The sequence below is a fragment of the Emydura macquarii genome, unplaced genomic scaffold, assembly GCF_026122565.2.
Source record: "Emydura macquarii macquarii isolate MOO-44397 ecotype Brisbane River unplaced genomic scaffold, CSIRO-AGI_Emac_v2 contig_561, whole genome shotgun sequence".
NCBI lineage: Eukaryota > Metazoa > Chordata > Testudines > Chelidae > Emydura > Emydura macquarii.
The window spans coordinates 12,302,119-12,316,800 of record NW_027130698.1 but is presented as its reverse complement, the minus strand read 5'-3'; the positions used below and the strand labels follow the sequence as shown (position 1 = coordinate 12,316,800).

The 14,682-nt window shown below is 39.6% G+C and overlaps 1 protein-coding gene across 18 annotated transcripts in view; it reads right to left on the bottom strand.

Annotated features, from left to right (window-relative positions):
- Positions 1–14,682, bottom strand: part of CDH13 (cadherin 13) — a 689,068-nt gene that overhangs the window by 514,808 nt on the left and 159,578 nt on the right. The gene's annotated exons all lie outside the window — the stretch shown is intronic.

The window sequence follows — 14,682 nt, the reverse complement described above, 5'->3', positions numbered from 1 at the left end:
ATGGCCTACAAGAAGTTCATCCTTGAATCCTTGGGGTCTGCTCCCATTGGGCTATTAATTTGAAAGGGGGTCTCTGGAAAATGGAACCATTTCAAAGTGAGTGGGTGGCGTTCCATTTGTGTTTTCCATGTAGAGTAGGGTTGCAGTACGGGGAGAGAATACCTTCATGGTAGACATTGGCTGGAGCAATGGGTTAGATCCTGCAACATACTGTGTGCCTCCAGCTCCCATCAACTATAGTGGTTGTTGAATGATCTCATGCATTGACTCCATATTATAGCACTTTTGGAAGGAAAATGGAAAATAGCAGCCCAAATTCATCCTAAGTATAACTCTGCTGAAGTCAAAAGAGTTGCACAAAAGATAAATTTCACCCAATTACTTCTGGTCTACTTATTGTAAATAAGTGCCATGGTTTTAGCAGTTTTTTTTATTTTAATAAAGTCTACAATCCAGAGAGGTGATTAATAGTCAGTGGAAGCTTAGAAACATTGCAACAAAAGATACACATTTTACAAATGAACTTTCTTTGATCCTCCACACTGTGTGAAGTGAAAGGACATTTTGCAAATATTTTCAGCTAGAAGATGAAGACAAAGCTTTAGATCCTTTTGACTTACCTGCTGTTTTTCTTTTTTCAATATCTCTAATTACGTTATAAATAATTAGCAACACCAAAGTAGCGTCTGATTGACGAACTACCAGGAAGCCCTTTGCATGCAGAGAAAACCATGGAAATTATACTGGCATTTCACATGTTCCTTTAACTCTTAACATGCACAGAGCAGAATCTAGCATTATCAGCTCTGCTTTGGATATATGTCACATGACGAGTACAACAATAAAAACTGTTACTTACAACTAGGAAGTCCTGCTCAACTGTGCCCACAGGCATATGGGCTCAACTTCCATAAAAGAGCACCCAGAGAAACAGACAAAGGAAAATCACAGATTAAAAGCACTGAAGCATGTGTTTAATTTTAAGCGCATGCGTAAATCACATTGAAATCAATGAGATTTAAGCATCTGTTGAAAATCAAGCATGTCCTTAAGCGCTTTGCAGAACCAGCATCTCAGTGCTTAACTACCTGTTGAGTCTTGTATTTACCCTCTGGCATAGGCAAAGATAAATACACAGCAGAAATGGTCAACGTTGTTCTAAACAAACTTTTTTTAAATTTTTAAGATAATCAGGAAAAACATATTCTCTCCATTCCTCCCAATTATAGCCCACAGGCATCCCCCAGAAGCCCTGCATCAGAGGCAGTGGAGCACATTTCATTTCAATTCTCTCCACATGTCACATAAGCACATTTACAGTATTCTAGGGTTTTAAAGGTCAAAGAGAGATTTGTTAAACTATTTTTTCATGAACTCCACTGAACTCTTTTAGCTTTCTGAACACACACCATGACATTGGGGGAGACTCCATAGATTGTAAATGTGTACACCCAAGTACTGAGCTGATACTACAATCTAGCTCCTAAAGTTCAATTTTTCTTGCTGCCTAATATGTACTGAACAGCTAAGCCACCTTGTCATGGTGCTAGGAAGCACACCTAGGGCTTGACCAGGAATGCAGCCAATCACACACAATGAATACTTTAGCACTGGAATCGTTACACAGCCACTGCCCTAAAGGCTTCCATAGCCTCTGCAACCCTTGATCCCTACTCCACAAGGGAGAAGGAAGGATTGGAGAATCCTAGCAATAAATCTGTTATCACCACCCTCAGCCTATCATATAAAGCAAATGATTAGAACCTGGATGTTCTCACTCCCAGTTAACTGACCTAACCATGAGGCCATTACTCTATTACTCTTTCACTCTATCACTCATTACTCTTTCTAAACAGATGATTATTCAAGTACTTTATATAAAGTGGAACAGCTTCAGAGTCCAGAACTACAATCCTCCATAGCTGTCATTCTCAACCAGTGGTAGACGTACTCTGGGTGGCATGCCGAGGTCTTCCAGGGGGTACATCATCTCATCTAAATATTTGCATAGGCTACATAAAAAAAGTGCTAGCGAAGCCATACAAACTAAAATTTCATACACTGACTTGTTTATACTGCTCTATATACGATACACTGAAATGTAAGTACAATATTTATATTCCAATGGATTTATTTTAGAATTAGATGGTAAAAAATGAGAAAGTGGGCCATTTTTCAATAATAGAGAATCGTGACACTTTTGTATTTTAATGTCTGATTTTATAAGCAAGTAGTTTTTAAGTGAGGTGAAACTTGGGGGTATGCAAGACAAATCAGAGTCCTGAAAGAGGTACAGTCTGGAAAGGTTCTGAACCATTGCTCTATAGTATGGTGGTGAGGGCACTAACCCGGAAAGGAGGAAGACCTGAGTTCAAGCATATGCCAGAGCATAAACACAAGACTAAACAGGTAATTAAGCACTAAGATGCTGGTTCAGCAAAGCACTTAGGCACATGCTTAATTTTCAGTAGATGCTTAAATCTCATGGATGTGTTTCCAGAGCAGGCATCTGAACCTGGATCTCACACATTCCAAGTGACTGCCTTAACCACTGGGCTATAGGGAGTGCATCACCACCTTCTCCTGTGTTTTCTGCATGATGCTTACATCCCCTTGTGAATCTAGCTAAAAAAATTAAATAAACTTTTCATTTGGATATTGACCAGTTTCATTCCCACATTTCCAATTGATTTTTCTTTTGTTTCCACTGAGATTGACATGACTGTTTGGCTTAAACTTTTTTTTGACCAAAAAAAAAAGAAAAAAAAAAAGCAGGTTCTGGTTGACTGAAACATGCCACAAACTTGCCTAGCTGTATTAAGAATCCAGGTGCATGATTCATCCTTTATTGAAAAAGTGTGAGCAAAACAGTACGTCAGAAAACTACAAACCTTCATATTTGTAAAGAAACAAGAAAAATAAGTGGGAACACAGAGAGCTTTTCAAAGAACTAATTATTTATTTATATTTCACAAATTAATATACTGGTGTGAAAGATATCAGAATGATAGCCCTGAGACAAAAGTCCTATTTATTCAGAGACATGATCATCTACAACATGATCTAGAGCTGCAGAGCAATCTCCTCCATATTACCCTGTCAATATAGCCAGCTAGAAAGTTATCTCAGTAGATTAGGTAGGAAATTTTTTAATGAACTGTTTTTTTGTTTTGGGGTTTGTTTTTTTTTAAGCTGAAAAAGACTATCTGTCAAAACCAAAACTATTTGCAAGAGAGGGTCAGTTTTGATGAATCTCCCAACTCAAAAAATTATTGAAGTAAGATTTTGAAATGGTCAAAAGCTCCCATTTGGACAGTTTTCCAACAAAAACTTTTGTTTTTTTCTAGTCAAAACAACTTTTTTGCTTTGAAATTTTAATAAATTTAAATATTTAAAAAGTGTGTGTTTGTTTGTTTTTTAAAAAAAGGTCATAATCAAAACAAAATATTTCAAAATTATCAGAATGATTGGATTCACTTGAACTAAAAATTTTTGGCTCATGATAATTTTCAAGGTTTTGATTTTTTCTGATTCTGGATGGGAACATTTTTCACTCTCCAATTTTTGTGGGAAGGGAAGTGCCTGCTCACTGGATCAGCCTTACTCTTTGGAGGCTTTTCTTGATGTCAGACGTTTCCATGCACTTTCATGTCTCAGCCTATCCATTGGTACTGCCATCAAAGATACCAATTACCTCCACCTGCTGTGGTAGTTTTGGTGGGTTTTGCACGGAGTATGACTGCTTGCTGAAAACTGGACTGAGACCACCAATTCATTTTACAGAAGCCACCAAACCATCATCAGATGATAACCTTTAGTCATTGATGACTAGAGTGAATTTGAAGCAACTAATTGAAAGATAAAGAGTCATAGGCTCCTAAGTCTCTTTTGAAAATAAGACTGGAGTGCTTTTGAAAATGCTAGTCTATATTTTATCAATTCTTGAACATATTTTATTATTTCCAGTAGATGTACCATAAAATCATGACTCAATATGGTAAAATGATATACCTATCAAGCCAATAGAATAAGAACATAAGAACGGCCATACTGGGTCAGACTAATGGTCCATCTAGCCCTGTATCCTGTTTTCCCACAGTGGCCAATACGGGTGCTTCAGAGGGAACGAACAGAAAAAGTAATCAAGTGATTAAACCCTTGTTGCTCATTCCCAGTTTCCAGCAAACAGAGGCTAGGGACACTTCAGAGCATGGTTTTGCATTCCTGGCTGTCCTGGCAAATAACTATTCTCCAGGAATTTATATACTTCCTTTTGAACCCTGTTATAGTCTTGGCCTTCACAACATCCTCTGGCAAAGAATCAACCAAGACCAAGCAAATTATTTTCACTCTCTATTCCTTCCACAGTTTATTAGGTTGAGCTTCTTGTGTAACATTCTGCAGTTATAATGCTGATATCGCAACATCATCATGTGTTTCATTTTAAAGGTCATCATTACATTATATTAACAATGTTTGATGGAGTGTAAGCAGCGCATACGTTTTAGAGATAAGATGATATCTATCATTTTCCTGTAGTTTGCTGGCATTAAGGACCTCTAAAGTTAATTTAATCTTTTCTTCCAGGAGAACAGCAGTAAGTTGTTGGAGTGACTCATGCAACCTGTAGCTGCACTGTCCTCCAGGCTTCATGAGTGCACCAAAAACCATGCTTTTCAAGATGTATCGCTCTGTGTGTGTGTGTGTGTCACACAGTAGTCCCCAGAGAGTCTTTTCGAGCCTTAATCACAGACCACAACCACTCCCCGTCTCCTTCACAGCCACCATGCTTTATTATATTCTTTCATCAGGCCACAGCCTGCTCCGTTATTCACATGCATTACCATTTCACGTTGAGCTTCCCCACTTTCTTCTAGTGAAGAGAACAGTACTACCAACAGCCAGTCCTGCCTACCTAGGCTTGCCAACACTTCAGAATTTTCCTGCAGTCTCCAGGAATTAAAGATTAATCTTTAATTAAAGATTATGTTATGTGATGAAACCTCCAGGAATACATCCAACCAAAATTGGCAACCCTATGCCTACCTCTGCCTTCCTTCATGCTCCCTGCTCTCCCTCAGCACTTCCTTCCTGTCTGCTTATATAATCCCAGCCGCTGTGGTTGCTTCCCCCTCAAGTAGCCCCTCAGCTGTAGATCTACTCAGTTAATTGGCACCCTCTGTCAACTCCCTGTCTTCCAATTAGGTCCCAATTAATATATTCTGGTGGGTATTACAGTGACAGGGTCCTGAATTAGCTTGTGACTTAGCACACCCTGTTACAGAGTGGTGGTTTAAAAAAAAAAAAAAGGGCCTGAAACATGGAAAGTAAGTTTTCCTGCTCCGTTTTATGAACCAAAGGAAGTTACTTCACTGATAGGTGAACATATTGTTAAGTAAGGCCCCAGTTCAGCAAGAGACATAAGCATCTTAACTTTAAGCTTTTGAGTAGTCCCATTAACCACATGCTTGAAGATAAGTATGGTCTTAACTGCTTTGCTGGATCAGTAACAAAGTAACATGAAAGCTCTCGGCTTTTTATTTAGGGTTTCTGTTAATACATCTGCCTTCTCCTACCTTGTGACTGACAGGGGAGCAGCATGGACAGGGTAAGGTTTCAAGGCAAGCAGAAAACGGACAGGGTTTCACAGGACACTAACTCCACAGTCAGGCATATCCCTGCCACACAAATGGCAGAGCTCTCACGTTGCAGGTCTCGGTCTCTCTCCAGGTACTGCTGCTGGTTATTCGCTGGGTGCAGACTGACTCCAGTGGGAGAAGGGGTAGCAAATATCATTCTGAGGCACCCCGGCTATTCTGGGGAACATGCCATTAGGTCTGCCTTCCCCCTAACTTCCCCCCACACTTCCTTGCTGTGGCCTGGACAGTGCGGCTATTTTGTGTAGGGCACCAGGGCAAATATCATGCACAGCCACTTCTCTCTGAATGCTCCACTGTGGGTCTCTTCCCACTGGTGTCCTTCCCCTTTTTTAAAATCACCTAGAGAACATTAGTGTCTTGCCCCAGGCCACTTCGCAAGTCAATGGGTGACACAGGTGAGATTAGAATGCCTGAACACTTCGCTCCCAGTCCCACATTACATTCTCTAGACCACATTACCTGCTACAATATGCACGCTGCGTGCAATCAGTGTTGCACACAACAGATGACAGCTAAAGGAAACTGGACTCAGTGATCAGAGCAAGCCAAAACAGACAAGAGTGAGCAAAAGACAAAAACAATCGCAAAGCGTTTGAGTGGGCCCAGGAGGTAAACCCCCACCACTTTGACAGTGGTCAGATGCCAATCTAACCTGCAACCCTCCAGCCAGTCTCTATAAGATAGATCCAAAACTGCAGACCAGCTCCCATTCCACCCTTAAGTTTCAGAGATCTTTGGACCCAGATCCCAACTTTGAAGCACTGGCCTATCTCAATCCAAATAAAACCTTGAGTTCACCATCAAACCATCTCATCCACAAGATGGAAAATATTAGCATGGAACATATTTTGAAAAGGTGGTATCCTTATCCAAGACACCCAGCATAATGCCTGGGAAATGTACTCATTTACTTCCATCAGCAATCTACTGAAATTCTTGCTAACAGAAAACAGATGGAAGGAGGGTTTTCTAAGTCTCAAAGGTCATATTATTTCTAGCAACTAACATTATTTACAGCTACAGCATGCATCTGAATCTTGTGTAAATGGGATGCAATTTAGATAATAAGCCAAAAAAATAATAGTCTCTCTTGCCACAGGTTCTGTGTCATGCTTAATTTTAGAACAGAAGGGAAGTGCCATTTGCTGAAATGTTTTGGTCAGATCGGAAACTAACTGTAAGGTATTTTTCCCTCTTTTTCATCATCATTGAAACTGGGAAGGAGAATTTTGAGAGCTTTGGCTTATGGAAGACAATTAGAGGCAAGGGTCTAGCTTCCCTAGCTGTATTAATTTCAAAAGGCTGATGCACAGTTGAAAGATGTTTGGTTCACATGATGGGGGATGAGAAGTAGGGTCATCACTGTGGGGGCGGGGGAGAGCTGAAAAACTTCCCAAAGCCTTTTAGCATCTAGAACATAAATATTATGGGCCAAATTGCCTTCAGTTACTTGTTCGCTACCCTACTGCCTTTGAAGCAGGCAAGGAATACCATGCATCAGTGCAAACAATTCCTCTAGAAGGGGATAAAATACCAGTCTCTTGGTGGGATTTTACAGCCCAGCTGATAATCAGTTTGGGGGAGGAGGTGTAAACCAAGAAACAACAATATTCTCCTCTCACTTATACCAGGTTAAATCAGGGTGGTTCCACTGAAATGCACAGAGCTTGCATGTGCCAAACTTGTTAGCATCTGTCATCTACACACATAGGGGTTAGTGAAATAAAGTGCACACACAACCAGTAACTGGACCAAGGTCCCACTAAGTTTCAGGCTGTGTCTTAACTGCAAAAAGGAGGTAGTGTTTACTCAAAATATATATTTTGATGTGAAATCGTAGTGGAGACAAGCCACAGGTAGTTTTTAGCTCAGTGTAACTAGTCAAGGTCAAATCTATATCCCTTACCTGGGGCTGACCTTGACTGGCTAGACGGAGGTAAAAATACATGTGCTTTGTGTCCTGTAGGATTTTATCTCAGGATAGCTTTTCTTGATACACAACCCCTCACATCCCCTCTCCCCTGTCTTTTTTTTCCAATGAAGACACAGCCTCAGGCAAATCATCTCACAGTTGGTGTGTTAAAAATCAAACTCTCAGGATTAAATCCTCCTGGCTCACAGATTATTTCATTCACTCAACATGCAGCTTAGCTAACTAACGCCTACTGGTAGTTACACGACAAGGTCACTTCACTTAAATGGGCTCGAGAACAAACAAAGTAATGCTTTTCATTCGAGAATCAGGTGTGGGTTACAGAACACCATTATTACTGAGAGAGCCAGAGAGTGACCGAAGACATTTCAAATGACCTTTCTCAAAATCTCCCTTGGAATGGATCGTACGATTCACCAGGGCTTTGTACCACTGATTTAAAAAAAAAAAAAAAATCCAACACAGACACTCAAAAATATAATCAGATTTATCAAAAAAAAAACAAAAAAAACAACCCAAAACTATCCACACAAACCCGGGAATATGCTACAAAAAAGGTAAATAACCTTGAAGCACTAGTATCATTAAACAGCAAAAGTACTTTGTACTGTTTCCTTCCTCCACTGTGGCCACGAACTCCTTGGCACAACGATGGCCGTGCTGAGACACAAAGGTGCTCCTTGTACTCCAATCCTGAGGCTGCTCTGGGCCAAACCAGTCCCCCAGCTACAAACTAGACCATTCCGAAGGCTGCTCCCAATTTGCATGATCTGCCATAGGCCCTAGGAGCACATCAGAGCAGCTGAAGATCACAAGGGGGTTGACCTATGAGCTACTGCAGCACACTACGGCCAGGACTTTGAACAGTGACTAGTGATTTGGGTGCTCTAAGCCCTCTGAAAATCAGGTCCCTATGAAGTGTTTCCAGCTGAGCACCTAAATTCACTAATCAGCCTATATCCCCCAAGATTCCCTGTGTGCTGCAGAAATCCCTGGACTCCTGATCTAGGCCCAGTTGAGAAGCACAAAGTATCTGAAGAAAAGTTCAGGCTCCTGGCCATTGTCTAATCATAAGAGTAAGAAGCATATGTCAAATAAAAAAAGCAGCAATATGTTTTTATAATCTCAGCCTGAGGTTAAATGAGCTAAACACGTTATATGTGAAATGGGTAAATAAATCCCAATAAATGGAATTAAAAAGAGAATTAATCACAAAAGTGTTCAGCCATAGCATCTGCAAACTTCAGCTCACAGAAGTCTTTTTAATTGCCTTTCAAAGGCCACTTTATCCTATTCAGATCATCCTTAACAGGTTCCAGGATTTTTTACCTAGCCATGTATATCTTGTTTACAAAAACACACTGATTTTTTAATTTATCTTCAAAAATAAAATTCCTCTTACCCTTCCTTCCTGATATTTAAATCCTTTGCTTTTGGCAACATAAATAATGAGAGAGACACCAATTAAGCTGCAAGTCTCCTTCTAAGCAATGAAAAATAAACATAGGTGAGAGCACAGATATAGTTCAGATGACAATTTTAGACTTATTGGTATTACCAAGCAGGTTGTAAATTGTGACAGGCCCAGAGGGATTCAAGGTGAATTGGGTCAATCAAAAGTGCCAGCTTTAGTGAGACACTTTGCCTCTCTCCCACACTTCCTTGCTCCCTGACTGTAATAGCAGCCACTAAAGTCAGAGAATTCTGACCCCTGTCATGAGACAGAGTTATTAATCTTTGGAACTCTGGCCTAGGTCAGATGCCTGGGGCCAAACAATCTTTCAGTTTCTTCCTAGCCCTCTGCAGTGTCAGAAATACACTATTTGGGGGGTGTGATTGAGTTTATTTCAAATCCCCCAGGCTAGACGGGAACCTGGCAGAGAATTATGGGGTAAAACAGAGGCAGGGTTTCCAAATTATAGCTGGTCAAAATTTCAACTTTTTTGCACATGGTATCCTCCACGCTGCCAGATATGGCAGGCCTGCAGGTGCTGGAGAACTACTGTACAACAGGACCAGGAAAGGGATTGCAAATTGATTTGAAATCGCTATTACACTCCTGATAAAGCAGTAGCTGATACTTAGTTTAAGCCTGTTCTCAATGAAGTCAATGGGACTTGTATCATTGAAATCAAAGAATCCATGACTGGGTCTTCACATGCAATGCTGTCTTCAGGAGTTCTTGCCCCCACCCCTAGGATGACATTTAAAAACCTATATTTTCCTTTCTTTCTTTCTTTCTTTCTTTCTACAAGTAAGGTATTATACAACCTGGCATGGTGGAAGCATTATTATGAAGGATTATTAACATGATCTCAAAGAAGGCACAGAAGGTGAGAGTTTTTAGCTGGTGAAATCACCATAGTGTGATTGAAGTCAATGGACCTATGCTAATTTACACCAACTAAGAATCTGTTGCAAATATTTTACTATCAAGAGCTGCTCCAACTTTAATTACCTGATCAGTTTTATGGGAAATTCCTCAACCTGTAACATCATTATTAATTTACAATACTTTTTTAATCCTCAAAATTAATGATGGGGTTGTTGTTTTTTGTTTTGTTTTTTGTTTTGTTTGGTTTTTTTTTTGGGGGGGGGGGAGAGGTGTTGGGTTTTTTTTTGTTTGTTTGTTTGTTTGTTTTTGTTTTTTACATTCTTGCTTTATTTTTTCATGAAGTCTTTTGGGATAACGCAAAAAACAAAACAAAAACAACATATGTTAAATGCACAGTTATTGATAGGATCTATCACTCTTCCCAAAGGGTTGACAGAAATATCAGATGGCTAAGCACTGACTCACACACCATAGTGCCTCTGTGTAAAAGCTCATCTGCAACAGATCTTAGTCACCAAAGGTAAAACACAGCTCTATTTAGTAAGCTATGACTGGCAAGTGTATCTCAACCCGTCAATTTGCAATACTTTCATGACTCTCAAAAGTTTTAGGACTGTATAAGAAGAGTTTTCTAGTGAATCCTCATAGAACAAATCAAAATACATCCAATTATTTTTCAATCTTCTCTAAAGAGAATTAAATATATCACATTTTTCACTGTCTTTCTGATCCTGCTTTACCTTAAGTAGGGTTCCAATTAAAAACAGAAAAATATACAGGAGGGTATATTTGCATTCATTAGTGAGCATTAAACTTCGGTATACTTGGATTTTGACAGTAGGGGAATTGACAAACACTGTTACCATCCTAACATTAGTGCACTAGAAAAGAAACTTGATTCTTTATTCAGTTTATTTTGGAACAATTAGGGTCTTGTTAGTTTCTTTTGCACCGAGTTTTTCAGTGTTTGGGTTTATTGCTGATTTTTTTTTTTTTTTTTTAAAACAACCAAATCATATCACTTAGAGTTCATGGTGGTAATGTTCTTGTTATATGTCCAGGTAGAATAGTGCTGGGAATAGTAGAAGAATCTAGATAGAGTAGGAATTCTATTTGTATTTCTGAACATTCTGATTGGTTAGATCATTTTTTATTAAGCCTTTAAATAACATCTGTCATTACTTTGGTATTGTATAGTACCAATCCATAACAATTCACTATAACTGTTTAGCACAGAATATGAAGAATACCAAAATCCAGCTGAGACTCTCAGAGATATAGGTAGGAACACTGTAATTATCAGTGCCACAAACAAGTAGGTAAATTATTTAATGGGCCTCCCAGCAGACACGTCCGTTTGCATGATTGTGACCTGTGGCAGGCCTCTGGAGCTAATATGCCTTCTCTTGAGAAAAGTGCTAGATTAATGACCACTGATGGTTAATATCTTACTGTTACCATACCTCCAGCAGAACAGCATTTCATATGACCATGCTGGATCATCGCTTCCTAATCAGTTCAGAGGGAAGAATTTTCTCATTGAATACCTACACGAAGGCCCTGACTCAGTGAAACCATCCCGCACTGCTTTAACTTTAAACACTTGCATAAGTCCCATTGAAGTCTATGGGAATTACGCATGCATTTAAGTGCTTTGCTGAATCATGGTTCAAGTCCTGCAACTTTTCCTTGGCAGTCTCCTGCACAAGTACTAACCACTCCTTATCCTTATTATCATATGAAACAGCAGGTGATACAGCACCATGATCTCCTTTCTTTGCTTCTAAGATCAACTCTGTTTTACGTTTTAAGACAGTAGATAAAAAAAGATGACGAGTCACAGTACGGAATGTCCATATAATCAGTGAGCAAGGATCTAGTGGCACAGAAGGGAAGTTTGGAATCCTTCAAGGGCGTCCATATTGCTTTGTTCATTCCATATCAGTGTGTAAGTCAAAAAAGTTTCTATTCTTGTTCATCATTTATAATGATCATTTTAGTGTATTCCAGAGGGAAAAATGTAGTTTAGTGCTATTGACAAACATTTTTAATTGAGTTATACACAAAGTAACTCTACTGAACTCAATTTACTGGTTTTGCATCCCTATCCATCCTGGTTAATAGTCATTGATGGACCTATCCTCCATGTACTTATCTAGCTCCTTTTTGAACCCCGTTAAAGTCTTGGCCTTCACAACATCCTCTGGCAAGGAGTTCCACAGTTTACTGTGTGTTGTGTGAAGAAATACTTTCTTTTGTTCATTTTAAACCTGCTGCCTATTAATTTCATTTGATGACCCCCAGTTTTTGTGTTATGAGAAGGAGTAAATAACACTTCTTCATTTTCTTCACACCAGTCATGATTTTATAGACCTCTATGACATTCCCCCTCCCTTAGTTGTCTCTTTTCCAAGCTGAAAAGTCCTAGTCTAATTAGTCTCTCTTCATATGGAAGCTTTTCCATAACCCTTATCATTTCTGTTGCCCTTTTCTGTACCTTTTCCAATTCCAATATATCTTTTTTTTTTAGGTGGGGTGACCAAATCTGCACTCAGTATTCAAGATGTGGCATAACAGGTATTTATAAAGAGGCAATATGATATTTTCTATCTTATTATCTATTCCTTTCCTAATGATTCCCAACATTCTATTAGGTCTTTTGACTGCCGTTGCTCGAGTGGATGTTTTCAGAGAACTATCCACAATGACATCAAGATCTCTTTCTTGAGTGGTAACAGCTAATTTGGACCCCCTCATTTTATATGTATAGTTTGGGTTATGTTTTCCAGTGTGCATTCCTTTGCATTTATCAATATTTGTTGCCCAGTTTTGTAAGATCCCTTTGTAACTCTTCGCAGTCTGCTTTGGACTTAACTATCTTAAGTAGTTTTTTATCATCTGCAAATTTTGCCAACTCGTTCTTTACCCCTTTTTCCAGATCATTTATGAATACTTTGAACAGTCCTGATCAGCTCCGTAATGGAGATCAGATTCTGACCCAGAAAATTCTTAGTTTTAATGATTAATTAGAAGTAGTAATAGTAGTTACACTAGTCAAGTATGTAGCTTTACTGGTAAATGAAAACACATGGTCTCTGTTCTAAGCATTTTATATTTAGAGCCCTGCAAATCCACAGATATCCACTTCATATCTGCAAACCATTTTTTGTGGATCACGGCTGGACCGGATCCAAATTTTATATTTAAAGCCCTGCAAATCCACTAATATCCGCAGATCATTTTAGCGGATTGGATGCGGATACAAATTTTGTATCTGCGCAGTGTTCCACTTCTATTCTAGATTAAACTTCAGTAACAAGAAGCATTATCTAAGTGCAGTGTGTTAAGCAGAGTGCTGATCCTGAGTTGATACTGCTAAGCTGGTGTGTACTATTCCTTTGAGGGCCGAAAACCTAAGAGCTCTGGGAGTAGGGTGAACAGATGTCCCGATTTTATAGGGACAATACTGATATTCGGGGGTTTTGGCTTATATAGGCCCCTATTACTCCACCCCACCCCCATCCCGATTTTTCACACTTGCTATCTGGTCACCCTATCTGTGAGTGTTCATTGGATCAGGTCCTGGGCACTCCAGAAGGACACCCTGAGGACTCGGAGGTCGGTATGTGCCTACTGCTTACCTGAACAGACAGAGCAAGACTCGCAGAAGCCTGGAAGGCAATGCTGGTGTTGCCAAAGGCTGGTGGAATCAGGCAGCTGATCCACAGTAGGCACAGACAAGCCTTCCTCATACTAAGGTAGGTGGTGGTGAAGTGCCCCACCACCCTGGGTATCCCTGGAAAGCATCAGAGCCTGCCTCTCTCTAGTTACACTGGAACGTTGGGGCTTGTTTCCTGTGCTGCTTATTTAAGATCCAACTCCTGGTCCCACTAAAGTTAACGGAAGTTTTACTTCAAAGGGGCCAGGACCTGGAGCTACACATACATCTAGACAACTTTCTTTTTGTGGATCCCCTTTTGAAAACTTTCACAGAAGAAACGGGCCTTACGGGAGGATTAGACGAGGAGAAAGTAACCTCCTGGCACACAAGAACTAGGAGACTGTTCCAAGCACATTGCGGAAGACGGCTGAGTGAAGGATACAGAAGGAGCAGAAATCATTGCTCATCAGACCGTATCTGCTTGCGTCTTCCTAAGTCTTTTTCTTCTGTGTTTGTGCAGCACTTAGCATAATGAGGTCCAATTCCAGGACTGGGAACTATCACAATACAAATAATAAAAATAATCACCATCATCATCATCACCACCGCCACCACATGGCTCTACTCAATTTCCAAGCAACCAGGAGAGACAAGGTTATCCTGAACTGCATGCAGTATTTTCTGCTTTAATCCTAACCCTGACACTGACTCAGTCTGTAGCGCTAGAAAGATCACTAAAGCCCACTTTGTCTCAATTTTCCCCACCTGTAAAATGGCTATAATACTTTACTTCCTATCTCACAGGAACATCGAGAGGGCTAATTAGTTAATTTTCACAGAGTGCTTTCAAGATGGAAAATGCTTTGAAGGTCCTTAAGTACTGTGTACGTTACAGGCACTAACATACACTTCACTGGATTACACTTACTACTTCAAAGTAATAGTCGTATAACCAGCATACAGTAATAGGCACTTTGGAAAAAATCAATTTTATTTCAGCTAACATTCTTAAAATAAAAAATTGCAATCTAAAACTCAGTTTACTATAAAAAACAAAACCTGCATTTTTTAATAATTTATTATGCTTATGTGC